A 24,948-nucleotide genomic window follows, 5' to 3' on the forward strand; every position below is an offset into this window, starting at 1 on the left:
GACACGTGTTCTCCATGGCTCAGCAAGCTCCCAAGGAAGGTAGCTCTCGTTCAGCTGCGTGGCCACAGTGCGCCTGCAGAGCTTAGAGCTTGCCACACATCTGCGTTCACTGTTCGACAGGTAGCGGAAGGCAAGGCGCGCTATTTGCTGCGTTTTCTCGACGACCAGAGCACGTTGATGTGCATGTAAGCGTAGCATATGAAACAAGAATAGCACGAAGCATTCGTATGGCATCAGGTGGCGATCATATGTTTCTGTGTGCACCACTGGTTTACAGCAAAGTGAATAGCGCAAACTGAGAGCACTGGGTTGTAGTCCCAGTGGCGCAGTTGGTTAGCCCACGGTACCTATAAGCAGTAGCCGTGAGCAATGCCGGGATTGTGAATTCGAGCCTCACGGTGAGCATAATTTTATTTCGTAGCAGCATTCTGTGACAGCAACAGGAGGCTAGTTTTCAGATGTATCAGCTATTTGAGTTACATAATTGTGTATTCGAGACACCAGCTGCGTCTTCCTCGGTAGTATAGTGGTTAGTATCCCCGCCTGTCACGCGGGAGACCGCGGTCCGATTCCCCGCCAGGCGGCATATCCGATTTTTAGTTGCAGCACTATCACCCGCCGAACTTAGTGAAGGACGTTGGCGGCTATTAGCACCATGTGTCTATCACACTGGCAACTGCCTACAGCTCATCCTCGGTAGTATAGTGGTTAGTATCCCCGCCTGTCACGCGGGAGACCGGGGTTCGATTCCCCGCCGGGGAGATGCGATTTTTATCTCACAAACCTGCTAGAGTGTTGCTCGTGCGTGGGTCGGAAGATCAAGGAGTATAGGTGGTGCAAAAACATAAACAAAGGCTACAATTTAGGAAGTGGTTCTCGCATTCTTCACACGAGGAGAATTACGAGGTTTGCTGTTGAATCTGAATCAAAACACCCCAGCAGTCGCTCTGGGCGTAATAATCGAGCTCGGCACAGTCTGCAAATAAAATAATTTTAGCAGAGCGTGGTTTCGATCCACGGACCTCTGGGTTATGGGCCCAGCACGCTTCCACTGCGCCACTCTGCTGTGCGTTGATGCTCTGTCTCTTCGCTACGTGAAGAGAGACACTTGGAAAGTGTTGCCTGCGTCGCTTTCACACGCCTGTCCTTAGTTGCGTATCATCTCGTACAGCTCTCAGCTTGACTTGTCTCGACTTTGCTCGACTGACGCTACGCTGACGCTTGCAGGCAGCGATATTTACCACGATCGCGTCGACATGCAGCTGCGAGATGCACAGGAGTAACAAAGCACTCCACGATGCGGCGACATACGAAATCCACTGCCCAGCTACGCGTCGCAACTAACAAAATACCGACTCTGCCAGGATTCGAACCTGGAATCTTCTAATCCGTAGTCAGACGCGTTATCCGTTGCGCCACAGAGCCACTGGCAGCAGTTTCGATTACTAGACAAGGGCACTTCGCTAAGACACGTGTTCTCCATGGCTCAGCAAGCTCCCAAGGAAGGTAGCTCTCGTTCAGCTGCGTGGCCACAGTGCGCCTGCAGAGCTTAGAGCTTGCCACACATCTGCGTTCACTGTTCGACAGGTAGCGGAAGGCAAGGCGCGCTATTTGCTGCGTTTTCTCGACGACCAGAGCCCGTTGATGTGCATGTAAGCGTAGCATATGAAACAAGAATAGCACGAAGCATTCGTATGGCATCAGGTGGCGATCATATGTTTCTGTGTGCACCACTGGTTTACAGCAAAGTGAATAGCGCAAACTGAGAGCACTGGGTTGTAGTCCCAGTGGCGCAGTTGGTTAGCCCACGGTACCTATAAGCAGTAGCCGTGAGCAATGCCGGGATTGTGAATTCGAGCCTCACGGTGAGCATAATTTTATTTCGTAGCAGCATTCTGTGACAGCAACAGGAGGCTAGTTTTCAGATGTATCAGCTATTTGAGTTACATAATTGTGTATTCGAGACACTAGCTGCGTCTTCCTCGGTAGTATAGTGGTTAGTATCCCCGCCTGTCACGCGGGAGACCGCGGTCCGATTCCCCGCCAGGCGGCATATCCGATTTTTAGTTGCAGCACTATCACCCGCCGAACTTAGTGAAGGACGTTGGCGGCTATTAGCACCATGTGTCTATCACACTGGCAACTGCCTACAGCTCATCCTCGGTAGTATAGTGGTTAGTATCCCCGCCTGTCACGCGGGAGACCGGGGTTCGATTCCCCGCCGGGGAGATGCGATTTTTATCTCACAAACCTGCTAGAGTGTTGCTCGTGCGTGGGTCGGAAGATCAAGGAGTATAGGTGGTGCAAAAACATAAACAAAGGCTACAATTTAGGAAGTGGTTCTCGCATTCTTCACACGAGGAGAATTACGAGGTTTGCTGTTGAATCTGAATCAAAACACCCCAGCAGTCGCTCTGGGCGTAATAATCGAGCTCGGCACAGTCTGCAAATAAAATAATTTTAGCAGAGCGTGGTTTCGATCCACGGACCTCTGGGTTATGGGCCCAGCACGCTTCCACTGCGCCACTCTGCTGTGCGTTGATGCTCTGTCTCTTCGCTCCGTGAAGAGAGACACTTGGAAAGTGTTGCCTGCGTCGCTTTCACACGCCTGTCCTTAGTTGCGTATCATCTCGTACAGCTCTCAGCTTGACTTGTCTCGACTTTGCTCGACTGACGCTACGCTGACGCTTGCAGGCAGCGATATTTACCACGATCGCGTCGACATGCAGCTGCGAGATGCACAGGAGTAACAAAGCACTCCACGATGCGGCGACATACGAAATCCACTGCCCAGCTACGCGTCGCAACTAACAAAATACCGACTCTGCCAGGATTCGAACCTGGAATCTTCTGATCCGTAGTCAGACGCGTTATCCGTTGCGCCACAGAGCCACTGGCAGCAGTTTCGATTACTAGACAAGGGCACTTCGCTAAGACACGTGTTCTCCATGGCTCAGCAAGCTCCCAAGGAAGGTAGCTCTCGTTCAGCTGCGTGGCCACAGTGCGCCTGCAGAGCTTAGAGCTTGCCACACATCTGCGTTCACTGTTCGACAGGTAGCGGAAGGCAAGGCGCGCTATTTGCTATGTTTTCTCGACGACCAGAGCCTGTTGATGTGCATGTAAGCGTAGCATATGAAACAAGAATAGCACGAAGCATTCGTATGGCATCAGGTGGCGATCATATGTTTCTGTGTGCACCACTGGTTTACAGCAAAGTGAATAGCGCAAACTGAGAGCACTGGGTTGTAGTCCCAGTGGCGCAGTTGGTTAGCCCACGGTACCTATAAGCAGTAGCCGTGAGCAATGCCGGGATTGTGAATTCGAGCCTCACGGTGAGCATAATTTTATTTCGTAGCAGCATTCTGTGACAGCAACAGGAGGCTAGTTTTCAGATGTATCAGCTATTTGAGTTACATAATTGTGTATTCGAGACACCAGCTGCGTCTTCCTCGGTAGTATAGTGGTTAGTATCCCCGCCTGTCACGCGGGAGACCGCGGTCCGATTCCCCGCCAGGCGGCATATCCGATTTTTAGTTGCAGCACTATCACCCGCCGAACTTAGTGAAGGACGTTGGCGGCTATTAGCACCATGTGTCTATCACACTGGCAACTGCCTACAGCTCATCCTCGGTAGTATAGTGGTTAGTATCCCCGCCTGTCACGCGGGAGACCGGGGTTCGATTCCCCGCCGGGGAGATGCGATTTTTATCTCACAAACCTGCTAGAGTGTTGCTCGTGCGTGGGTCGGAAGATCAAGGAGTATAGGTGGTGCAAAAACATAAACAAAGGCTACAATTTAGGAAGTGGTTCTCGCATTCTTCACACGAGGAGAATTACGAGGTTTGCTGTTGAATCTGAATCAAAACACCCCAGCAGTCGCTCTGGGCGTAATAATCGAGCTCGGCACAGTCTGCAAATAAAATAATTTTAGCAGAGCGTGGTTTCGATCCACGGACCTCTGGGTTATGGGCCCAGCACGCTTCCACTGCGCCACTCTGCTGTGCGTTGATGCTCTGTCTCTTCGCTACGTGAAGAGAGACACTTGGAAAGTGTTGCCTGCGTCGCTTTCACACGCCTGTCCTTAGTTGCGTATCATCTCGTACAGCTCTCAGCTTGACTTGTCTCGACTTTGCTCGACTGACGCTACGCTGACGCTTGCAGGCAGCGATATTTACCACGATCGCGTCGACATGCAGCTGCGAGATGCACAGGAGTAACAAAGCACTCCACGATGCGGCGACATACGAAATCCACTGCCCAGCTACGCGTCGCAACTAACAAAATACCGACTCTGCCAGGATTCGAACCTGGAATCTTCTAATCCGTAGTCAGACGCGTTATCCGTTGCGCCACAGAGCCACTGGCAGCAGTTTCGATTACTAGACAAGGGCACTTCGCTAAGACACGTGTTCTCCATGGCTCAGCAAGCTCCCAAGGAAGGTAGCTCTCGTTCAGCTGCGTGGCCACAGTGCGCCTGCAGAGCTTAGAGCTTGCCACACATCTGCGTTCACTGTTCGACAGGTAGCGGAAGGCAAGGCGCGCTATTTGCTGCGTTTTCTCGACGACCAGAGCCCGTTGATGTGCATGTAAGCGTAGCATATGAAACAAGAATAGCACGAAGCATTCGTATGGCATCAGGTGGCGATCATATGTTTCTGTGTGCACCACTGGTTTACAGCAAAGTGAATAGCGCAAACTGAGAGCACTGGGTTGTAGTCCCAGTGGCGCAGTTGGTTAGCCCACGGTACCTATAAGCAGTAGCCGTGAGCAATGCCGGGATTGTGAATTCGAGCCTCACGGTGAGCATAATTTTATTTCGTAGCAGCATTCTGTGACAGCAACAGGAGGCTAGTTTTCAGATGTATCAGCTATTTGAGTTACATAATTGTGTATTCGAGACACTAGCTGCGTCTTCCTCGGTAGTATAGTGGTTAGTATCCCCGCCTGTCACGCGGGAGACCGCGGTCCGATTCCCCGCCAGGCGGCATATCCGATTTTTAGTTGCAGCACTATCACCCGCCGAACTTAGTGAAGGACGTTGGCGGCTATTAGCACCATGTGTCTATCACACTGGCAACTGCCTACAGCTCATCCTCGGTAGTATAGTGGTTAGTATCCCCGCCTGTCACGCGGGAGACCGGGGTTCGATTCCCCGCCGGGGAGATGCGATTTTTATCTCACAAACCTGCTAGAGTGTTGCTCGTGCGTGGGTCGGAAGATCAAGGAGTATAGGTGGTGCAAAAACATAAACAAAGGCTACAATTTAGGAAGTGGTTCTCGCATTCTTCACACGAGGAGAATTACGAGGTTTGCTGTTGAATCTGAATCAAAACACCCCAGCAGTCGCTCTGGGCGTAATAATCGAGCTCGGCACAGTCTGCAAATAAAATAATTTTAGCAGAGCGTGGTTTCGATCCACGGACCTCTGGGTTATGGGCCCAGCACGCTTCCACTGCGCCACTCTGCTGTGCGTTGATGCTCTGTCTCTTCGCTACGTGAAGAGAGACACTTGGAAAGTGTTGCCTGCGTCGCTTTCACACGCCTGTCCTTAGTTGCGTATCATCTCGTACAGCTCTCAGCTTGACTTGTCTCGACTTTGCTCGACTGACGCTACGCTGACGCTTGCAGGCAGCGATATTTACCACGATCGCGTCGACATGCAGCTGCGAGATGCACAGGAGTAACAAAGCACTCCACGATGCGGCGACATACGAAATCCACTGCCCAGCTACGCGTCGCAACTAACAAAATACCGACTCTGCCAGGATTCGAACCTGGAATCTTCTAATCCGTAGTCAGACGCGTTATCCGTTGCGCCACAGAGCCACTGGCAGCAGTTTCGATTACTAGACAAGGGCACTTCGCTAAGACACGTGTTCTCCATGGCTCAGCAAGCTCCCAAGGAAGGTAGCTCTCGTTCAGCTGCGTGGCCACAGTGCGCCTGCAGAGCTTAGAGCTTGCCACACATCTGCGTTCACTGTTCGACAGGTAGCGGAAGGCAAGGCGCGCTATTTGCTGCGTTTTCTCGACGACCAGAGCCCGTTGATGTGCATGTAAGCGTAGCATATGAAACAAGAATAGCACGAAGCATTCGTATGGCATCAGGTGGCGATCATATGTTTCTGTGTGCACCACTGGTTTACAGCAAAGTGAATAGCGCAAACTGAGAGCACTGGGTTGTAGTCCCAGTGGCGCAGTTGGTTAGCCCACGGTACCTATAAGCAGTAGCCGTGAGCAATGCCGGGATTGTGAATTCGAGCCTCACGGTGAGCATAATTTTATTTCGTAGCAGCATTCTGTGACAGCAACAGGAGGCTAGTTTTCAGATGTATCAGCTATTTGAGTTACATAATTGTGTATTCGAGACACTAGCTGCGTCTTCCTCGGTAGTATAGTGGTTAGTATCCCCGCCTGTCACGCGGGAGACCGCGGTCCGATTCCCCGCCAGGCGGCATATCCGATTTTTAGTTGCAGCACTATCACCCGCCGAACTTAGTGAAGGACGTTGGCGGCTATTAGCACCATGTGTCTATCACACTGGCAACTGCCTACAGCTCATCCTCGGTAGTATAGTGGTTAGTATCCCCGCCTGTCACGCGGGAGACCGGGGTTCGATTCCCCGCCGGGGAGATGCGATTTTTATCTCACAAACCTGCTAGAGTGTTGCTCGTGCGTGGGTCGGAAGATCAAGGAGTATAGGTGGTGCAAAAACATAAACAAAGGCTACAATTTAGGAAGTGGTTCTCGCATTCTTCACACGAGGAGAATTACGAGGTTTGCTGTTGAATCTGAATCAAAACACCCCAGCAGTCGCTCTGGGCGTAATAATCGAGCTCGGCACAGTCTGCAAATAAAATAATTTTAGCAGAGCGTGGTTTCGATCCACGGACCTCTGGGTTATGGGCCCAGCACGCTTCCACTGCGCCACTCTGCTGTGCGTTGATGCTCTGTCTCTTCGCTCCGTGAAGAGAGACACTTGGAAAGTGTTGCCTGCGTCGCTTTCACACGCCTGTCCTTAGTTGCGTATCATCTCGTACAGCTCTCAGCTTGACTTGTCTCGACTTTGCTCGACTGACGCTACGCTGACGCTTGCAGGCAGCGATATTTACCACGATCGCGTCGACATGCAGCTGCGAGATGCACAGGAGTAACAAAGCACTCCACGATGCGGCGACATACGAAATCCACTGCCCAGCTACGCGTCGCAACTAACAAAATACCGACTCTGCCAGGATTCGAACCTGGAATCTTCTGATCCGTAGTCAGACGCGTTATCCGTTGCGCCACAGAGCCACTGGCAGCAGTTTCGATTACTAGACAAGGGCACTTCGCTAAGACACGTGTTCTCCATGGCTCAGCAAGCTCCCAAGGAAGGTAGCTCTCGTTCAGCTGCGTGGCCACAGTGCGCCTGCAGAGCTTAGAGCTTGCCACACATCTGCGTTCACTGTTCGACAGGTAGCGGAAGGCAAGGCGCGCTATTTGCTATGTTTTCTCGACGACCAGAGCCTGTTGATGTGCATGTAAGCGTAGCATATGAAACAAGAATAGCACGAAGCATTCGTATGGCATCAGGTGGCGATCATATGTTTCTGTGTGCACCACTGGTTTACAGCAAAGTGAATAGCGCAAACTGAGAGCACTGGGTTGTAGTCCCAGTGGCGCAGTTGGTTAGCCCACGGTACCTATAAGCAGTAGCCGTGAGCAATGCCGGGATTGTGAATTCGAGCCTCACGGTGAGCATAATTTTATTTCGTAGCAGCATTCTGTGACAGCAACAGGAGGCTAGTTTTCAGATGTATCAGCTATTTGAGTTACATAATTGTGTATTCGAGACACCAGCTGCGTCTTCCTCGGTAGTATAGTGGTTAGTATCCCCGCCTGTCACGCGGGAGACCGCGGTCCGATTCCCCGCCAGGCGGCATATCCGATTTTTAGTTGCAGCACTATCACCCGCCGAACTTAGTGAAGGACGTTGGCGGCTATTAGCACCATGTGTCTATCACACTGGCAACTGCCTACAGCTCATCCTCGGTAGTATAGTGGTTAGTATCCCCGCCTGTCACGCGGGAGACCGGGGTTCGATTCCCCGCCGGGGAGATGCGATTTTTATCTCACAAACCTGCTAGAGTGTTGCTCGTGCGTGGGTCGGAAGATCAAGGAGTATAGGTGGTGCAAAAACATAAACAAAGGCTACAATTTAGGAAGTGGTTCTCGCATTCTTCACACGAGGAGAATTACGAGGTTTGCTGTTGAATCTGAATCAAAACACCCCAGCAGTCGCTCTGGGCGTAATAATCGAGCTCGGCACAGTCTGCAAATAAAATAATTTTAGCAGAGCGTGGTTTCGATCCACGGACCTCTGGGTTATGGGCCCAGCACGCTTCCACTGCGCCACTCTGCTGTGCGTTGATGCTCTGTCTCTTCGCTACGTGAAGAGAGACACTTGGAAAGTGTTGCCTGCGTCGCTTTCACACGCCTGTCCTTAGTTGCGTATCATCTCGTACAGCTCTCAGCTTGACTTGTCTCGACTTTGCTCGACTGACGCTACGCTGACGCTTGCAGGCAGCGATATTTACCACGATCGCGTCGACATGCAGCTGCGAGATGCACAGGAGTAACAAAGCACTCCACGATGCGGCGACATACGAAATCCACTGCCCAGCTACGCGTCGCAACTAACAAAATACCGACTCTGCCAGGATTCGAACCTGGAATCTTCTAATCCGTAGTCAGACGCGTTATCCGTTGCGCCACAGAGCCACTGGCAGCAGTTTCGATTACTAGACAAGGGCACTTCGCTAAGACACGTGTTCTCCATGGCTCAGCAAGCTCCCAAGGAAGGTAGCTCTCGTTCAGCTGCGTGGCCACAGTGCGCCTGCAGAGCTTAGAGCTTGCCACACATCTGCGTTCACTGTTCGACAGGTAGCGGAAGGCAAGGCGCGCTATTTGCTGCGTTTTCTCGACGACCAGAGCCCGTTGATGTGCATGTAAGCGTAGCATATGAAACAAGAATAGCACGAAGCATTCGTATGGCATCAGGTGGCGATCATATGTTTCTGTGTGCACCACTGGTTTACAGCAAAGTGAATAGCGCAAACTGAGAGCACTGGGTTGTAGTCCCAGTGGCGCAGTTGGTTAGCCCACGGTACCTATAAGCAGTAGCCGTGAGCAATGCCGGGATTGTGAATTCGAGCCTCACGGTGAGCATAATTTTATTTCGTAGCAGCATTCTGTGACAGCAACAGGAGGCTAGTTTTCAGATGTATCAGCTATTTGAGTTACATAATTGTGTATTCGAGACACTAGCTGCGTCTTCCTCGGTAGTATAGTGGTTAGTATCCCCGCCTGTCACGCGGGAGACCGCGGTCCGATTCCCCGCCAGGCGGCATATCCGATTTTTAGTTGCAGCACTATCACCCGCCGAACTTAGTGAAGGACGTTGGCGGCTATTAGCACCATGTGTCTATCACACTGGCAACTGCCTACAGCTCATCCTCGGTAGTATAGTGGTTAGTATCCCCGCCTGTCACGCGGGAGACCGGGGTTCGATTCCCCGCCGGGGAGATGCGATTTTTATCTCACAAACCTGCTAGAGTGTTGCTCGTGCGTGGGTCGGAAGATCAAGGAGTATAGGTGGTGCAAAAACATAAACAAAGGCTACAATTTAGGAAGTGGTTCTCGCATTCTTCACACGAGGAGAATTACGAGGTTTGCTGTTGAATCTGAATCAAAACACCCCAGCAGTCGCTCTGGGCGTAATAATCGAGCTCGGCACAGTCTGCAAATAAAATAATTTTAGCAGAGCGTGGTTTCGATCCACGGACCTCTGGGTTATGGGCCCAGCACGCTTCCACTGCGCCACTCTGCTGTGCGTTGATGCTCTGTCTCTTCGCTACGTGAAGAGAGACACTTGGAAAGTGTTGCCTGCGTCGCTTTCACACGCCTGTCCTTAGTTGCGTATCATCTCGTACAGCTCTCAGCTTGACTTGTCTCGACTTTGCTCGACTGACGCTACGCTGACGCTTGCAGGCAGCGATATTTACCACGATCGCGTCGACATGCAGCTGCGAGATGCACAGGAGTAACAAAGCACTCCACGATGCGGCGACATACGAAATCCACTGCCCAGCTACGCGTCGCAACTAACAAAATACCGACTCTGCCAGGATTCGAACCTGGAATCTTCTAATCCGTAGTCAGACGCGTTATCTTTTTTTTTTTTTTTTTTTTTTTTTTTTTTTTTTTTTTTTTTTTTTTTTTTTTTTTTAGGGCCTCCTTCCTCCCCTTCAGCCCCGCCTTGCGCTCGCCATAAATCGCCTTCGTCGGCGTCGGCTTCATCTGCCATGATTTCTGAATTACTTATTCTTCTGAACTATTCCGATTTCCAAACCAAAGATACTTCTAAACCTATTGCATAGTCCCGCAATGGTGACAAAGTAGAATATTTTTTTTTTTTTTAATAGAAAATGAAAAAGGAACTCTGGTCCGCTAGAAAAACAGAAGAAAATAAAATAGTCCTTGTCGTAACACTGTTCAGTATACGTCACTGTGACATTTGAAGAAGAAAAGAGAAAAAACAAAGCAGTGTAGAATGAAGGAAAGAAAAAAATACTTCTTTCATCGAAGAACGACTTCTAAAAAATTCGCATATCGTTTCCTGTAATGTCTCGTCTGTGAAAGTATGTGAAACTGTAATGCCAGGTAAAGACAGAACGCCGCCTCACTCTTGGGTTCTTGCGTCTGTAAATAATGAACATAATGACCCTTCAACCAATTGACAGAGTTCCGTTTGGTGTTCGGGTACGGCACTGAATCCGGATACAGGAAATCTTCAGGTTTAATACAATGCTGGGAAGTCCTCATAATCGTAGCCAGTTTTCGGCGAATGCATGGCCAAACTGCTTGGACAGTGGTGCACAGAAAACGATGTTCATCAGTATCAGGCAAGTTGCACGTTAGGCACAAAGGTGAGTTAGCCAAATGTAGAGCATGAAGTCGTGAATTGGTACTTATTTTACGGTTCACGACCCTGTACCAAGAGGCTTTCACTGACGTTGGTAAATCACGGCTATGTATGTTTTTCCATATCACTGGCCAGCGATGATTGGGGTATTTGTGTTCGATGTTGTTCCTGTTCTTGGTTGCCAGTAGTTTATTATAAACTAACTTCACCACGGAAAGCTCATTTTCTGGGAGAGTTGACCGTACGTAACTGAACTCAATGAAAAAGCTCTTAAAGTGAGTCAGCGCAGGCGGAATATGTTGAACAGAGACAGGAGGCTGCAGGCAGGCCGGCGCGATTTCGGTTAACAAGTGAGCCGTTAGACTGTTCGGTAACGACCTCCACCGTTTGTAGGTGGTGCATACGTACAAAGCTCGTGACTTGGAACGAACATCTGTTAAATTTAAGCCTCCATCGGTCGTGGAGAGAGTGAGCGTATCGTACTTGACTTTAAAAATGTGTCCACGTGTGACAAAATGGCCTAGAGCGGACATCATACGCTTCGCTGTCTCCTGTGGCATGGGCAGTATTTGTGCAACGTAGTTAATCTTTGAGGTGAGGTAGACATTAGCGAAGGTGACTTTCTGCAGTTCATCAAGGCTTCTTAGGTAGTGGGTCTGCATGCAAGCACGCATACTTGCCAGGAGATTCCTATAGTTCACCGCAATTGTGTGCTGTATGTTGCTCCTGTACTCAATACCAAGGCATTTCATTTTAGAAATTAGTTGCAACTGACCGTGATGGTGCAGCGAGATGCCGCGTCCTATGTTCATAATGCCAGATTTCCTGGCATTCAACTTCGCACCCGCAACAAGTTCGTAGTTTTTGACGATCTGAAGGGCTTCCTCGACTTCACCTTCGTCCATGACCAAAAATCCGACGTCATCCGCATATGCAGTACAAACAATCTTAATGCCGTGGATGGTTAATCCTTGTAGACGCTGTGTCAAGGTGACAAGCAAAGGCTCAATGGCAATGGCAAACAAGGCCATCGACATAGGGCATCCCTGTCGCACTGAATTAGTAATATTAATTGATGCGCTCAGCTGGCCATTCACCATGAGTCGAGTTACTCCTTTACGAAGGAGCTCATGTATAAGATTGATAAAACGTAGTGGAAATCCCATGGCATGCATCGTCCGGATGAGAAACTGATGGTTTACTCTGTCGAATGCCTTTGAAAAGTCAAGGGAAACTAGCGCACACCGTATCTTACACGCATCTGCAATGGCTATAACGTCCCTGTATTGAGACAAATTTTGGAAGATCGTCCTACCGACACCTACACTGGTCTGGTACTGACCAATGACAGTATTCATCAACATTTTCAATCTATTAGAAATAATACGTGCTAAAATTTTGTAGTCACTGTTCAGTAAAGTAAGCGGCCGAAAATCGTCAACAGAACTGCACATTGGGCGTTTAGGGATTAAAACCACGATGCCTTCCACGAGAGCCTGAGGAACATTAAAATCTGGCCGTAAAATTTCATTAAACATACTCAACAACTTGGGCTTTAATTTGTCGCAGAAAGTAAGATAAAATTCGGCAGTGAGACCGTCGGGTCCCGGCGATTTATTTTTCGGACTTCGTGATAGCGCAGAATCCAATTCGTCTTCATCAATTTCTCGCATGAGAGTTTCGACTTCAGCAGCACCCAAAGTCCTTTGCAAGTTATTGAGTAATTCATCGTGAGTTCCATCGTCGGTATGTGTCGTTGTCAGGAGACCTGCCAAGTGATTGTGAAGTGCGTTCCGTATGTCTTGTTGCCGCGTGAGCGCAACGCCTTCACTCAACTGAAGACGAGTTATTAATCTCCGCCGCCCCCTCTTATTTTCACGAATGACGTGAAACATGGATGTCATTTCGTCGTCTATCACATTCTGGGGCCTGGACCTTATTTGAAAGCCTTCTGCCTGCTGCCGCTGAAGTTTTAATAATTTTGCCTTAATTTTTTTAATCTGCATAAAATTTTCAGGTACAGTCACATCGGACTGGTAGAGCTCCCTGAGACAAGTAAAATAAAACTCAGACGTTTGCCGTTGCCACCAGGATTTGTCCCGAGCGTAGCGTTTAAACATTTTTGATAAAGTTGGTTTGGCATGTGTTATCCACCATTCAGTAACGGAGGCATACTGTGCAACCCGTCGTTCACATGCCTCCCATGTTTCGTTAAAGACACGGTGACAGTCAACATCGTTAAGGAGAGCATTGTTAAGTTTCCAGAAACCTCTGCCGCGAAATGTGCCTTGCTTGACCATGTTAACAGTACAAATATATGCGGCATGATCGGAAAAAATTGTGGGCCAAACTTCGGATTGGAGGACTTGAGTCTTCATACACGCCGATACATAGATTCTGTCTAGCCGGCTTGCAGAGTGGTTCGTGACATGAGTGAACCCAGGTGCCGCTCCGTGCGTATGCTCCCATGTGTCAATGAGGTTCATTTCTTGGACGATACGTTCTAGTTCTCCAGATTTGTTAAAATTAGGCGTCTGGTCTTTTGGACTTAAGACACAATTGAAGTCACCCGCAAAAATTATACGATCGTAGGTTCCCCTAAAAAGTGGGACTATGGCGCTTGTGAAGAACTCAGCCCTAGCACGCCTATTGCTACTGCCGGACGGGGCGTAAACATTGATTATGCGTGTCCGATGGAAAGTGACAGCGATCCCTCTATGATCAGGCAGTTTTTCTGCGTCGGTCGCTACAATCCCTTCTTTTAACAGAATCGCTGTCCCTAAATTCGCACCGCTCCCGGAATTGGAGAGAGTAGTATAACCAGTTATTCGGTCAAGTTCAATCGCAGCGACTTCTTGAAGTAACAGAATATCGATATCCGCTGCGTATACAAAATCTTGTAAATTACGGAGCCGCCAGTACGACTGTATCTTATTGATGTTTAACGTGGCAATTTTATAGGCTTGGGGCTCGTTCATGGGAGAAGGCACATACTATTAATTAAACAGTCTTAGAAGGATGGCTAACGAAATTGAGGCCAAGCGCGTCAGTCGGAGTTCCTGTAGTTCCCGGTACGGTTGGTGTATGCTGCTCTGTGGGGGGTGCCGAAGATTCCGTCTCAATGGTCCGCATGACAGCCGCATCATTGCTCGCATCCAATACTTCCATTTCCTGTGCCCAATTCCCAGTGAGAGTGGCCTCTGACAAAAGCGATCCTGCGTTTCCTTGAGCGTGGGTATCCGGCAAAACGACTCTACTCGAGGTATCACTATCTTCCACCCGTCGTGGATTCACAGGGGGAGACACTACAGGATCAATGTCCATTCGACCAGACGCAGGGAGACCAACTTCAGAGGGTTCAGAAGTGTTCTGACACATTTGGCTGCTTATTCGTTTCGCTTTGTCGCGGAGCTGTGGGGCGAGCTGATTGGCTCCTTGATGTGCAAGTCTCCGCTTCTTTTTGGAAGGCTTCCTGTTAGGGTTCGCAGTATCATCAACATCCGAAGTGGACTGTTGACTCTGGGGTTGATCCGCCGGGAACACAGCGTCTGCTTCATCCTCAGTACCAGTGGCATCAACCACTGGGGAGTCATCCGTCGTTACCTCCATCTCTGAGTGTGGTAGCGGCGGTGCCGCGTCAGCACTCGGTTCTTTGACGTTATCGGCCAAAACATCATTCAAACGAGGGGCATCTACAGGCGGGGTCGCGGGTGGAAGACCAGAAGCCGCGACAGCGTATGTCAGTGGCAGTGCCGTCGTCACAGGGGGGCTAGCGGCTTCACCGACAGGTATCTGCGTCACCCGTCTTTGTATACATTCAGAGCGCACGTGGCCGGGCGCACCACAGCCGGCACACGTTTTTGGCTGCCCATCATATATGACAATTCCGCGATGTCCACCTACGTAAATATATGAAGGTATGTGCTTCTGTATATCGATCTTAACCTGCCTGACGCCGTTAAGCACCGGAAATTTGTGGGCTTTGGACCAACGCTCCGCAAAATTGTTAATGACCCTCCCGTAAGGTGTCAATGCAGAATTTATTTGCGCGGCTGTTATTTCAAACGGGAGTTCGAAAATACGTGCCGTTCGGATGCCCAGTCCAGCATGCGTAATGCTGACGTCACTGACGGTACCATCGCTATGTTTAAACTTCAGCACACCTCCACTGGACTCCACAATTCTATCACACAGTTCAGAGGACGTTAATTTCACATAAACAACACTAGTCACGATAGAGAAATTTATCCCTACAATGTCATCAAAAGTAATCTTAGCTGTTTCCTCTAACCATGCTTCAACTTCAAACGAATTTGGTTTCGAAAAGTTCCTATCAAAGGTAAACTTCAAGGTATCTTTCCTGTTAGTCGGATTCATAATTCCATATCAGATCCTACAGAACGGAACGAATACTAATAAGCAGACGCTGTAAGCACGCGACTCACCGCCTGACGTAAACACTTCCTGCCGCAGCGCGCTGGCCCTGGAGGTCCGCTCACCACCGCTGCCGCAGGCAGACTGTTATCCGTTGCGCCACAGAGCCACTTGCAGCAGTTTCGATTACTAGACAAGGGCACTTCGCTAAGACACGTGTTCTCCATGGCTCAGCAAGCTCCCAAGGAAGGTAGCTCTCGTTCAGCTGCGTGGCCACAGTGCGCCTGCAGAGCTTAGAGCTTGCCACACATCTGCGTTCACTGTTCGACAGGTAGCGGAAGGCAAGGCGCGCTATTTGCTGCGTTTTCTCGACGACCAGAGCCCGTTGATGTGCATGTAAGCGTAGCATATGAAACAAGAATAGCACGAAGCATTCGTATGGCATCAGGTGGCGATCATATGTTTCTGTGTGCACCACTGGTTTACAGCAAAGTGAATAGCGCAAACTGAGAGCACTGGGTTGTAGTCCCAGTGGCGCAGTTGGTTAGCCCACGGTACCTATAAGCAGTAGCCGTGAGCAATGCCGGGATTGTGAATTCGAGCCTCACGGTGAGCATAATTTTATTTCGTAGCAGCATTCTGTGACAGCAACAGGAGGCTAGTTTTCAGATGTATCAGCTATTTGAGTTACATAATTGTGTATTCGAGACACTAGCTGCGTCTTCCTCGGTAGTATAGTGGTTAGTATCCCCGCCTGTCACGCGGGAGACCGCGGTCCGATTCCCCGCCAGGCGGCATATCCGATTTTTAGTTGCAGCACTATCACCCGCCGAACTTAGTGAAGGACGTTGGCGGCTATTAGCACCATGTGTCTATCACACTGGCAACTGCCTACAGCTCATCCTCGGTAGTATAGTGGTTAGTATCCCCGCCTGTCACGCGGGAGACCGGGGTTCGATTCCCCGCCGGGGAGATGCGATTTTTATCTCACAAACCTGCTAGAGTGTTGCTCGTGCGTGGGTCGGAAGATCAAGGAGTATAGGTGGTGCAAAAACATAAACAAAGGCTACAATTTAGGAAGTGGTTCTCGCATTCTTCACACGAGGAGAATTACGAGGTTTGCTGTTGAATCTGAATCAAAACACCCCAGCAGTCGCTCTGGGCGTAATAATCGAGCTCGGCACAGTCTGCAAATAAAATAATTTTAGCAGAGCGTGGTTTCGATCCACGGACCTCTGGGTTATGGGCCCAGCACGCTTCCACTGCGCCACTCTGCTGTGCGTTGATGCTCTGTCTCTTCGCTACGTGAAGAGAGACACTTGGAAAGTGTTGCCTGCGTCGCTTTCACACGCCTGTCCTTAGTTGCGTATCATCTCGTACAGCTCTCAGCTTGACTTGTCTCGACTTTGCTCGACTGACGCTACGCTGACGCTTGCAGGCAGCGATATTTACCACGATCGCGTCGACATGCAGCTGCGAGATGCACAGGAGTAACAAAGCACTCCACGATGCGGCGACATACGAAATCCACTGCCCAGCTACGCGTCGCAACTAACAAAATACCAACTCTGCCAGGATTCGAACCTGGAATCTTCTGATCCGTAGTCAGACGCGTTATCCGTTGCGCCACAGAGCCACTGGCAGGAGTTTCGATTACTAGACAAGGGCACTTCGCTAAGACACGTGTTCTCCATGGCTCAGCAAGCTCCCAAGGAAGGTAGCTCTCGTTCAGCTGCGTGGCCACAGTGCGCCTGCAGAGCTTAGAGCTTGCCACACATCTGCGTTCACTGTTCGACAGGTAGCGGAAGGCAAGGCGCGCTATTTGCTGCGTTTTCTCGACGACCAGAGCCCGTTGATGTGCATGTAAGCGTAGCATATGAAACAAGAATAGCACGAAGCATTCGTATGGCATCAGGTGGCGATCATATGTTTCTGTGTGCACCACTGGTTTACAGCAAAGTGAATAGCGCAAACTGAGAGCACTGGGTTGTAGTCCCAGTGGCGCAGTTGGTTAGCCCACGGTACCTATAAGCAGTAGCCGTGAGCAATGCCGGGATTGTGAATTCGAGCCTCACGGTGAGCATAATTTTATTTCGTAGCAGCATTCTGTGACAGCAACAGGAGGCTAGTTTTCAGATGTATCAGCTATTTGAGTTACATAATTGTGTATTCGAGACACTAGCTGCGTCTTCCTCGGTAGTATAGTGGTTAGTATCCCCGCCTGTCACGCGGGAGACCGCGGTCCGATTCCCCGCCAGGCGGCATATCCGATTTTTAGTTGCAGCACTATCACCCGCCGAACTTAGTGAAGGACGTTGGCGGCTATTAGCACCATGTGTCTATCACACTGGCAACTGCCTACAGCTCATCCTCGGTAGTATAGTGGTTAGTATCCCCGCCTGTCACGCGGGAGACCGGGGTTCGATTCCCCGCCGGGGAGATGCGATTTTTATCTCACAAACCTGCTAGAGTGTTGCTCGTGCGTGGGTCGGAAGATCAAGGAGTATAGGTGGTGCAAAAACATAAACAAAGGCTACAATTTAGGAAGTGGTTCTCGCATTCTTCACACGAGGAGAATTACGAGGTTTGCTGTTGAATCTGAATCAAAACACCCCAGCAGTCGCTCTGGGCGTAATAATCGAGCTCGGCACAGTCTGCAAATAAAATAATTTTAGCAGAGCGTGGTTTCGATCCACGGACCTCTGGGTTATGGGCCCAGCACGCTTCCACTGCGCCACTCTGCTGTGCGTTGATGCTCTGTCTCTTCGCTACGTGAAGAGAGACACTTGGAAAGTGTTGCCTGCGTCGCTTTCACACGCCTGTCCTTAGTTGCGTATCATCTCGTACAGCTCTCAGCTTGACTTGTCTCGACTTTGCTCGACTGACGCTACGCTGACGCTTGCAGGCAGCGATATTTACCACGATCGCGTCGACATGCAGCTGCGAGATGCACAGGAGTAACAAAGCACTCCACGATGCGGCGACATACGAAATCCACTGCCCAGCTACGCGTCGCAACTAACAAAATACCGACTCTGCCAGGATTCGAACCTGGAATCTTCTAATCCGTAGTCAGACGCGTTATCCGTTGCGCCACAGAGCCACTGGCAGCAGTTTCGATTACTAGACAAGGGCACTTCGCTAAGACACGTGTTCTCCATGGCTCAGCAAGCTCCCAAGGAAGGTAGCTCTCGTTCAGCTGCGTGGCCACAGTGCGCCTGCAGAGCTTAGAGCTTGCCACACATCTGCGTTCACTGTTCGACAGGTAGCGGAAGGCAAGGCGCGCTATTTGCTGCGTTTTCTCGACGACCAGAGCCCGTTGATGTGCATGTAAGCGTAGCATATGAAACAAGAATAGCACGAAGCATTCGTATGGCATCAGGTGGCGATCATATGTTTCTGTGTGCACCACTGGTTTACAGCAAAGTGAATAGCGCAAACTGAGAGCACTGGGTTGTAGTCCCAGTGGCGCAGTTGGTTAGCCCACGGTACCTATAAGCAGTAGCCGTGAGCAATGCCGGGATTGTGAATTCGAGCCTCACGGTGAGCATAATTTTATTTCGTAGCAGCATTCTGTGACAGCAACAGGAGGCTAGTTTTCAGATGTATCAGCTATTTGAGTTACATAATTGTGTATTCGAGACACTAGCTGCGTCTTCCTCGGTAGTATAGTGGTTAGTATCCCCGCCTGTCACGCGGGAGACCGCGGTCCGATTCCCCGCCAGGCGGCATATCCGATTTTTAGTTGCAGCACTATCACCCGCCGAACTTAGTGAAGGACGTTGGCGGCTATTAGCACCATGTGTCTATCACACTGGCAACTGCCTACAGCTCATCCTCGGTAGTATAGTGGTTAGTATCCCCGCCTGTCACGCGGGAGACCGGGGTTCGATTCCCCGCCGGGGAGATGCGATTTTTATCTCACAAACCTGCTAGAGTGTTGCTCGTGCGTGGGTCGGAAGATCAAGGAGTATAGGTGGTGCAAAAACATAAACAAAGGCTACAATTTAGGAAGTGGTTCTCGCATTCTTCACACGAGGAGAATTACGAGGTTTGCTGTTGAATCTGAATCAAAACACCCCAGCAGTCGCTCTGGGCGTAATAATCGAGCTCGGCACAGTCTGCAAATAAAATAATTTTAGCAGAGCGTGGTTTCGATCCACGGACCTCTGGGTTATGGGCCCAGCACGCTTCCACTGCGCCACTCTGCTGTGCGTTGATGCTCTGTCTCTTCGCTACGTGAAGAGAGACACTTGGAAAGTGTTGCCTGCGTCGCTTTCACACGCCTGTCCTTAGTTGCGTATCATCTCGTACAGCTCTCAGCTTGACTTGTCTCGACTTTGCTCGACTGACGCTACGCTGACGCTTGCAGGCAGCGATATTTACCACGATCGCGTCGACATGCAGCTGCGAGATGCACAGGAGTAACAAAGCACTCCACGATGCGGCGACATACGAAATCCACTGCCCAGCTACGCGTCGCAACTAACAAAATACCGACTCTGCCAGGATTCGAACCTGGAATCTTCTAATCCGTAGTCAGACGCGTTATCCGTTGCGCCACAGAGCCACTGGCAGCAGTTTCGATTACTAGACAAGGGCACTTCGCTAAGACACGTGTTCTCCATGGCTCAGCAAGCTCCCAAGGAAGGTAGCTCTCGTTCAGCTGCGTGGCCACAGTGCGCCTGCAGAGCTTAGAGCTTGCCACACATCTGCGTTCACTGTTCGACAGGTAGCGGAAGGCAAGGCGCGCTATTTGCTGCGTTTTCTCGACGACCAGAGCCCGTTGATGTGCATGTAAGCGTAGCATATGAAACAAGAATAGCACGAAGCATTCGTATGGCATCAGGTGGCGATCATATGTTTCTGTGTGCACCACTGGTTTACAGCAAAGTGAATAGCGCAAACTGAGAGCACTGGGTTGTAGTCCCAGTGGCGCAGTTGGTTAGCCCACGGTACCTATAAGCAGTAGCCGTGAGCAATGCCGGGATTGTGAATTCGAGCCTCACGGTGAGCATAATTTTATTTCGTAGCAGCATTCTGTGACAGCAACAGGAGGCTAGTTTTCAGATGTATCAGCTATTTGAGTTACATAATTGTGTATTCGAGACACTAGCTGCGTCTTCCTCGGTAGTATAGTGGTTAGTATCCCCGCCTGTCACGCGGGAGACCGCGGTCCGATTCCCCGCCAGGCGGCATATCCGATTTTTAGTTGCAGCACTATCACCCGCCGAACTTAGTGAAGGACGTTGGCGGCTATTAGCACCATGTGTCTATCACACTGGCAACTGCCTACAGCTCATCCTCGGTAGTATAGTGGTTAGTATCCCCGCCTGTCACGCGGGAGACCGGGGTTCGATTCCCCGCCGGGGAGATGCGATTTTTATCTCACAAACCTGCTAGAGTGTTGCTCGTGCGTGGGTCGGAAGATCAAGGAGTATAGGTGGTGCAAAAACATAAACAAAGGCTACAATTTAGGAAGTGGTTCTCGCATTCTTCACACGAGGAGAATTACGAGGTTTGCTGTTGAATCTGAATCAAAACACCCCAGCAGTCGCTCTGGGCGTAATAATCGAGCTCGGCACAGTCTGCAAATAAAATAATTTTAGCAGAGCGTGGTTTCGATCCACGGACCTCTGGGTTATGGGCCCAGCACGCTTCCACTGCGCCACTCTGCTGTGCGTTGATGCTCTGTCTCTTCGCTACGTGAAGAGAGACACTTGGAAAGTGTTGCCTGCGTCGCTTTCACACGCCTGTCCTTAGTTGCGTATCATCTCGTACAGCTCTCAGCTTGACTTGTCTCGACTTTGCTCGACTGACGCTACGCTGACGCTTGCAGGCAGCGATATTTACCACGATCGCGTCGACATGCAGCTGCGAGATGCACAGGAGTAACAAAGCACTCCACGATGCGGCGACATACGAAATCCACTGCCCAGCTACGCGTCGCAACTAACAAAATACCGACTCTGCCAGGATTCGAACCTGGAATCTTCTAATCCGTAGTCAGACGCGTTATCCGTTGCGCCACAGAGCCACTGGCAGCAGTTTCGATTACTAGACAAGGGCACTTCGCTAAGACACGTGTTCTCCATGGCTCAGCAAGCTCCCAAGGAAGGTAGCTCTCGTTCAGCTGCGTGGCCACAGTGCGCCTGCAGAGCTTAGAGCTTGCCACACATCTGCGTTCACTGTTCGACAGGTAGCGGAAGGCAAGGCGCGCTATTTGCTGCGTTTTCTCGACGACCAGAGCCCGTTGATGTGCATGTAAGCGTAGCATATGAAACAAGAATAGCACGAAGCATTCGTATGGCATCAGGTGGCGATCATATGTTTCTGTGTGCACCACTGGTTTACAGCAAAGTGAATAGCGCAAACTGAGAGCACTGGGTTGTAGTCCCAGTGGCGCAGTTGGTTAGCCCACGGTACCTATAAGCAGTAGCCGTGAGCAATGCCGGGATTGTGAATTCGAGCCTCACGGTGAGCATAATTTTATTTCGTAGCAGCATTCTGTGACAGCAACAGGAGGCTAGTTTTCAGATGTATCAGCTATTTGAGTTACATAATTGTGTATTCGAGACACTAGCTGCGTCTTCCTCGGTAGTATAGTGGTTAGTATCCCCGCCTGTCACGCGGGAGACCGCGGTCCGATTCCCCGCCAGGCGGCATATCCGATTTTTAGTTGCAGCACTATCACCCGCCGAACTTAGTGAAGGACGTTGGCGGCTATTAGCACCATGTGTCTATCACACTGGCAACTGCCTACAGCTCATCCTCGGTAGTATAGTGGTTAGTATCCCCGCCTGTCACGCGGGAGACCGGGGTTCGATTCCCCGCCGGGGAGATGCGATTTTTATCTCACAAACCTGCTAGAGTGTTGCTCGTGCGTGGGTCGGAAGATCAAGGAGTATAGGTGGTGCAAAAACATAAACAAAGGCTACAATTTAGGAAGTGGTTCTCGCATTCTTCACACGAGGAGAATTACGAGGTTTGCTGTTGAATCTGAATCAAAACACCCCAGCAGTCGCTCTGGGCGTAATAATCGAGCTCGGCACAGTCTGCAAATAAAATAATTTTAGCAGAGCGTGGTTTCGATCCACGGACCTCTGGGTTATGGGCCCAGCACGCTTCCACTGCGCCACTCTGCTGTGCGTTGATGCTCTGTCTCTTCGCTACGTGAAGAGAGACACTTGGAAAGTGTTGCCTGCGTCGCTTTCACACGCCTGTCCTTAGTTGCGTATCATCTCGTACAGCTCTCAGCTTGACTTGTCTCGACTTTGCTCGACTGACGCTACGCTGACGCTTGCAGGCAGCGATATTTACCACGATCGCGTCGACATGCAGCTGCGAGATGCACAGGAGTAACAAAGCACTCCACGATGCGGCGACATACGAAATCCACTGCCCAGCTACGCGTCGCAACTAACAAAATACCGACTCTGCCAGGATTCGAACCTGGAATCTTCTAATCCGTAGTCAGACGCGTTATCCGTTGCGCCACAGAGCCACTGGCAGCAGTTTCGATTACTAGACAAGGGCACTTCGCTAAGACACGTGTTCTCCATGGCTCAGCAAGCTCCCAAGGAAGGTAGCTCTCGTTCAGCTGCGTGGCCACAGTGCGCCTGCAGAGCTTAGAGCTTGCCACACATCTGCGTTCACTGTTCGACAGGTAGCGGAAGGCAAGGCGCGCTATTTGCTGCGTTTTCTCGACGACCAGAGCCCGTTGATGTGCATGTAAGCGTAGCATATGAAACAAGAATAGCACGAAGCATTCGTATGGCATCAGGTGGCGATCATATGTTTCTGTGTGCACCACTGGTTTACAGCAAAGTGAATAGCGCAAACTGAGAGCACTGGGTTGTAGTCCCAGTGGCGCAGTTGGTTAGCCCACGGTACCTATAAGCAGTAGCCGTGAGCAATGCCGGGATTGTGAATTCGAGCCTCACGGTGAGCATAATTTTATTTCGTAGCAGCATTCTGTGACAGCAACAGGAGGCTAGTTTTCAGATGTATCAGCTATTTGAGTTACATAATTGTGTATTCGAGACACTAGCTGCGTCTTCCTCGGTAGTATAGTGGTTAGTATCCCCGCCTGTCACGCGGGAGACCGCGGTCCGATTCCCCGCCAGGCGGCATATCCGATTTTTAGTTGCAGCACTATCACCCGCCGAACTTAGTGAAGGACGTTGGCGGCTATTAGCACCATGTGTCTATCACACTGGCAACTGCCTACAGCTCATCCTCGGTAGTATAGTGGTTAGTATCCCCGCCTGTCACGCGGGAGACCGGGGTTCGATTCCCCGCCGGGGAGATGCGATTTTTATCTCACAAACCTGCTAGAGTGTTGCTCGTGCGTGGGTCGGAAGATCAAGGAGTATAGGTGGTGCAAAAACATAAACAAAGGCTACAATTTAGGAAGTGGTTCTCGCATTCTTCACACGAGGAGAATTACGAGGTTTGCTGTTGAATCTGAATCAAAACACCCCAGCAGTCGCTCTGGGCGTAATAATCGAGCTCGGCACAGTCTGCAAATAAAATAATTTTAGCAGAGCGTGGTTTCGATCCACGGACCTCTGGGTTATGGGCCCAGCACGCTTCCACTGCGCCACTCTGCTGTGCGTTGATGCTCTGTCTCTTCGCTACGTGAAGAGAGACACTTGGAAAGTGTTGCCTGCGTCGCTTTCACACGCCTGTCCTTAGTTGCGTATCATCTCGTACAGCTCTCAGCTTGACTTGTCTCGACTTTGCTCGACTGACGCTACGCTGACGCTTGCAGGCAGCGATATTTACCACGATCGCGTCGACATGCAGCTGCGAGATGCACAGGAGTAACAAAGCACTCCACGATGCGGCGACATACGAAATCCACTGCCCAGCTACGCGTCGCAACTAACAAAATACCGACTCTGCCAGGATTCGAACCTGGAATCTTCTAATCCGTAGTCAGACGCGTTATCCGTTGCGCCACAGAGCCACTGGCAGCAGTTTCGATTACTAGACAAGGGCACTTCGCTAAGACACGTGTTCTCCATGGCTCAGCAAGCTCCCAAGGAAGGTAGCTCTCGTTCAGCTGCGTGGCCACAGTGCGCCTGCAGAGCTTAGAGCTTGCCACACATCTGCGTTCACTGTTCGACAGGTAGCGGAAGGCAAGGCGCGCTATTTGCTGCGTTTTCTCGACGACCAGAGCCCGTTGATGTGCATGTAAGCGTAGCATATGAAACAAGAATAGCACGAAGCATTCGTATGGCATCAGGTGGCGATCATATGTTTCTGTGTGCACCACTGGTTTACAGCAAAGTGAATAGCGCAAACTGAGAGCACTGGGTTGTAGTCCCAGTGGCGCAGTTGGTTAGCCCACGGTACCTATAAGCAGTAGCCGTGAGCAATGCCGGGATTGTGAATTCGAGCCTCACGGTGAGCATAATTTTATTTCGTAGCAGCATTCTGTGACAGCAACAGGAGGCTAGTTTTCAGATGTATCAGCTATTTGAGTTACATAATTGTGTATTCGAGACACTAGCTGCGTCTTCCTCGGTAGTATAGTGGTTAGTATCCCCGCCTGTCACGCGGGAGACCGCGGTCCGATTCCCCGCCAGGCGGCATATCCGATTTTT

The 24,948-nt window shown here is 50.4% G+C and overlaps 38 non-coding genes across 38 annotated transcripts; 13 read left to right on the plus strand and 25 right to left on the minus strand.

Moving 5' to 3' along the window:
• Window positions 1-690: 690 nt before the first annotated feature.
• On the plus strand, window positions 691-762 carry Trnad-guc (transfer RNA aspartic acid (anticodon GUC)). The gene has a single exon. It is a non-coding gene; the product is annotated as a tRNA-Asp (tRNA).
• A 232-nt stretch (window positions 763-994) lies between these two features.
• Trnam-cau (transfer RNA methionine (anticodon CAU)) lies at window positions 995-1,066 on the minus strand. Its single transcript has one exon. It is a non-coding gene; the product is annotated as a tRNA-Met (tRNA).
• A 286-nt stretch (window positions 1,067-1,352) lies between these two features.
• Trnar-acg (transfer RNA arginine (anticodon ACG)) lies at window positions 1,353-1,425 on the minus strand. Its single transcript has one exon. It is a non-coding gene; the product is annotated as a tRNA-Arg (tRNA).
• A 732-nt stretch (window positions 1,426-2,157) lies between these two features.
• Window positions 2,158-2,229, plus strand: Trnad-guc (transfer RNA aspartic acid (anticodon GUC)). Its single transcript has one exon. It is a non-coding gene; the product is annotated as a tRNA-Asp (tRNA).
• A 232-nt stretch (window positions 2,230-2,461) lies between these two features.
• Window positions 2,462-2,533, minus strand: Trnam-cau (transfer RNA methionine (anticodon CAU)). The gene has a single exon. It is a non-coding gene; the product is annotated as a tRNA-Met (tRNA).
• A 286-nt stretch (window positions 2,534-2,819) lies between these two features.
• Trnar-acg (transfer RNA arginine (anticodon ACG)) lies at window positions 2,820-2,892 on the minus strand. The gene has a single exon. It is a non-coding gene; the product is annotated as a tRNA-Arg (tRNA).
• Window positions 2,893-3,624: 732 nt separating this feature from the next.
• On the plus strand, window positions 3,625-3,696 carry Trnad-guc (transfer RNA aspartic acid (anticodon GUC)). Its single transcript has one exon. It is a non-coding gene; the product is annotated as a tRNA-Asp (tRNA).
• Window positions 3,697-3,928: 232 nt separating this feature from the next.
• On the minus strand, window positions 3,929-4,000 carry Trnam-cau (transfer RNA methionine (anticodon CAU)). Its single transcript has one exon. It is a non-coding gene; the product is annotated as a tRNA-Met (tRNA).
• A 286-nt stretch (window positions 4,001-4,286) lies between these two features.
• Trnar-acg (transfer RNA arginine (anticodon ACG)) lies at window positions 4,287-4,359 on the minus strand. The gene has a single exon. It is a non-coding gene; the product is annotated as a tRNA-Arg (tRNA).
• A 732-nt stretch (window positions 4,360-5,091) lies between these two features.
• Window positions 5,092-5,163, plus strand: Trnad-guc (transfer RNA aspartic acid (anticodon GUC)). Its single transcript has one exon. It is a non-coding gene; the product is annotated as a tRNA-Asp (tRNA).
• A 232-nt stretch (window positions 5,164-5,395) lies between these two features.
• On the minus strand, window positions 5,396-5,467 carry Trnam-cau (transfer RNA methionine (anticodon CAU)). Its single transcript has one exon. It is a non-coding gene; the product is annotated as a tRNA-Met (tRNA).
• A 286-nt stretch (window positions 5,468-5,753) lies between these two features.
• On the minus strand, window positions 5,754-5,826 carry Trnar-acg (transfer RNA arginine (anticodon ACG)). The gene has a single exon. It is a non-coding gene; the product is annotated as a tRNA-Arg (tRNA).
• Window positions 5,827-6,558: 732 nt separating this feature from the next.
• Trnad-guc (transfer RNA aspartic acid (anticodon GUC)) lies at window positions 6,559-6,630 on the plus strand. Its single transcript has one exon. It is a non-coding gene; the product is annotated as a tRNA-Asp (tRNA).
• Window positions 6,631-6,862: 232 nt separating this feature from the next.
• Trnam-cau (transfer RNA methionine (anticodon CAU)) lies at window positions 6,863-6,934 on the minus strand. Its single transcript has one exon. It is a non-coding gene; the product is annotated as a tRNA-Met (tRNA).
• Window positions 6,935-7,220: 286 nt separating this feature from the next.
• Window positions 7,221-7,293, minus strand: Trnar-acg (transfer RNA arginine (anticodon ACG)). Its single transcript has one exon. It is a non-coding gene; the product is annotated as a tRNA-Arg (tRNA).
• A 732-nt stretch (window positions 7,294-8,025) lies between these two features.
• Window positions 8,026-8,097, plus strand: Trnad-guc (transfer RNA aspartic acid (anticodon GUC)). The gene has a single exon. It is a non-coding gene; the product is annotated as a tRNA-Asp (tRNA).
• Window positions 8,098-8,329: 232 nt separating this feature from the next.
• Window positions 8,330-8,401, minus strand: Trnam-cau (transfer RNA methionine (anticodon CAU)). The gene has a single exon. It is a non-coding gene; the product is annotated as a tRNA-Met (tRNA).
• Window positions 8,402-8,687: 286 nt separating this feature from the next.
• On the minus strand, window positions 8,688-8,760 carry Trnar-acg (transfer RNA arginine (anticodon ACG)). Its single transcript has one exon. It is a non-coding gene; the product is annotated as a tRNA-Arg (tRNA).
• A 732-nt stretch (window positions 8,761-9,492) lies between these two features.
• Window positions 9,493-9,564, plus strand: Trnad-guc (transfer RNA aspartic acid (anticodon GUC)). The gene has a single exon. It is a non-coding gene; the product is annotated as a tRNA-Asp (tRNA).
• Window positions 9,565-9,796: 232 nt separating this feature from the next.
• Window positions 9,797-9,868, minus strand: Trnam-cau (transfer RNA methionine (anticodon CAU)). Its single transcript has one exon. It is a non-coding gene; the product is annotated as a tRNA-Met (tRNA).
• A 6,370-nt stretch (window positions 9,869-16,238) lies between these two features.
• Window positions 16,239-16,310, plus strand: Trnad-guc (transfer RNA aspartic acid (anticodon GUC)). Its single transcript has one exon. It is a non-coding gene; the product is annotated as a tRNA-Asp (tRNA).
• A 232-nt stretch (window positions 16,311-16,542) lies between these two features.
• Trnam-cau (transfer RNA methionine (anticodon CAU)) lies at window positions 16,543-16,614 on the minus strand. The gene has a single exon. It is a non-coding gene; the product is annotated as a tRNA-Met (tRNA).
• Window positions 16,615-16,900: 286 nt separating this feature from the next.
• Window positions 16,901-16,973, minus strand: Trnar-acg (transfer RNA arginine (anticodon ACG)). The gene has a single exon. It is a non-coding gene; the product is annotated as a tRNA-Arg (tRNA).
• Window positions 16,974-17,705: 732 nt separating this feature from the next.
• Window positions 17,706-17,777, plus strand: Trnad-guc (transfer RNA aspartic acid (anticodon GUC)). The gene has a single exon. It is a non-coding gene; the product is annotated as a tRNA-Asp (tRNA).
• A 232-nt stretch (window positions 17,778-18,009) lies between these two features.
• Trnam-cau (transfer RNA methionine (anticodon CAU)) lies at window positions 18,010-18,081 on the minus strand. The gene has a single exon. It is a non-coding gene; the product is annotated as a tRNA-Met (tRNA).
• Window positions 18,082-18,367: 286 nt separating this feature from the next.
• Trnar-acg (transfer RNA arginine (anticodon ACG)) lies at window positions 18,368-18,440 on the minus strand. Its single transcript has one exon. It is a non-coding gene; the product is annotated as a tRNA-Arg (tRNA).
• Window positions 18,441-19,172: 732 nt separating this feature from the next.
• On the plus strand, window positions 19,173-19,244 carry Trnad-guc (transfer RNA aspartic acid (anticodon GUC)). Its single transcript has one exon. It is a non-coding gene; the product is annotated as a tRNA-Asp (tRNA).
• A 232-nt stretch (window positions 19,245-19,476) lies between these two features.
• Window positions 19,477-19,548, minus strand: Trnam-cau (transfer RNA methionine (anticodon CAU)). The gene has a single exon. It is a non-coding gene; the product is annotated as a tRNA-Met (tRNA).
• A 286-nt stretch (window positions 19,549-19,834) lies between these two features.
• On the minus strand, window positions 19,835-19,907 carry Trnar-acg (transfer RNA arginine (anticodon ACG)). The gene has a single exon. It is a non-coding gene; the product is annotated as a tRNA-Arg (tRNA).
• A 732-nt stretch (window positions 19,908-20,639) lies between these two features.
• Trnad-guc (transfer RNA aspartic acid (anticodon GUC)) lies at window positions 20,640-20,711 on the plus strand. The gene has a single exon. It is a non-coding gene; the product is annotated as a tRNA-Asp (tRNA).
• Window positions 20,712-20,943: 232 nt separating this feature from the next.
• On the minus strand, window positions 20,944-21,015 carry Trnam-cau (transfer RNA methionine (anticodon CAU)). Its single transcript has one exon. It is a non-coding gene; the product is annotated as a tRNA-Met (tRNA).
• Window positions 21,016-21,301: 286 nt separating this feature from the next.
• On the minus strand, window positions 21,302-21,374 carry Trnar-acg (transfer RNA arginine (anticodon ACG)). Its single transcript has one exon. It is a non-coding gene; the product is annotated as a tRNA-Arg (tRNA).
• Window positions 21,375-22,106: 732 nt separating this feature from the next.
• Trnad-guc (transfer RNA aspartic acid (anticodon GUC)) lies at window positions 22,107-22,178 on the plus strand. The gene has a single exon. It is a non-coding gene; the product is annotated as a tRNA-Asp (tRNA).
• A 232-nt stretch (window positions 22,179-22,410) lies between these two features.
• Trnam-cau (transfer RNA methionine (anticodon CAU)) lies at window positions 22,411-22,482 on the minus strand. Its single transcript has one exon. It is a non-coding gene; the product is annotated as a tRNA-Met (tRNA).
• A 286-nt stretch (window positions 22,483-22,768) lies between these two features.
• Trnar-acg (transfer RNA arginine (anticodon ACG)) lies at window positions 22,769-22,841 on the minus strand. The gene has a single exon. It is a non-coding gene; the product is annotated as a tRNA-Arg (tRNA).
• A 732-nt stretch (window positions 22,842-23,573) lies between these two features.
• On the plus strand, window positions 23,574-23,645 carry Trnad-guc (transfer RNA aspartic acid (anticodon GUC)). The gene has a single exon. It is a non-coding gene; the product is annotated as a tRNA-Asp (tRNA).
• Window positions 23,646-23,877: 232 nt separating this feature from the next.
• Trnam-cau (transfer RNA methionine (anticodon CAU)) lies at window positions 23,878-23,949 on the minus strand. The gene has a single exon. It is a non-coding gene; the product is annotated as a tRNA-Met (tRNA).
• Window positions 23,950-24,235: 286 nt separating this feature from the next.
• Window positions 24,236-24,308, minus strand: Trnar-acg (transfer RNA arginine (anticodon ACG)). The gene has a single exon. It is a non-coding gene; the product is annotated as a tRNA-Arg (tRNA).
• Window positions 24,309-24,948: the final 640 nt, after the last annotated feature.

This window comes from Schistocerca gregaria, chromosome 8 (genome assembly GCF_023897955.1).
Source record: "Schistocerca gregaria isolate iqSchGreg1 chromosome 8, iqSchGreg1.2, whole genome shotgun sequence".
Taxonomy (NCBI): Eukaryota; Metazoa; Arthropoda; class Insecta; order Orthoptera; family Acrididae; genus Schistocerca; species Schistocerca gregaria.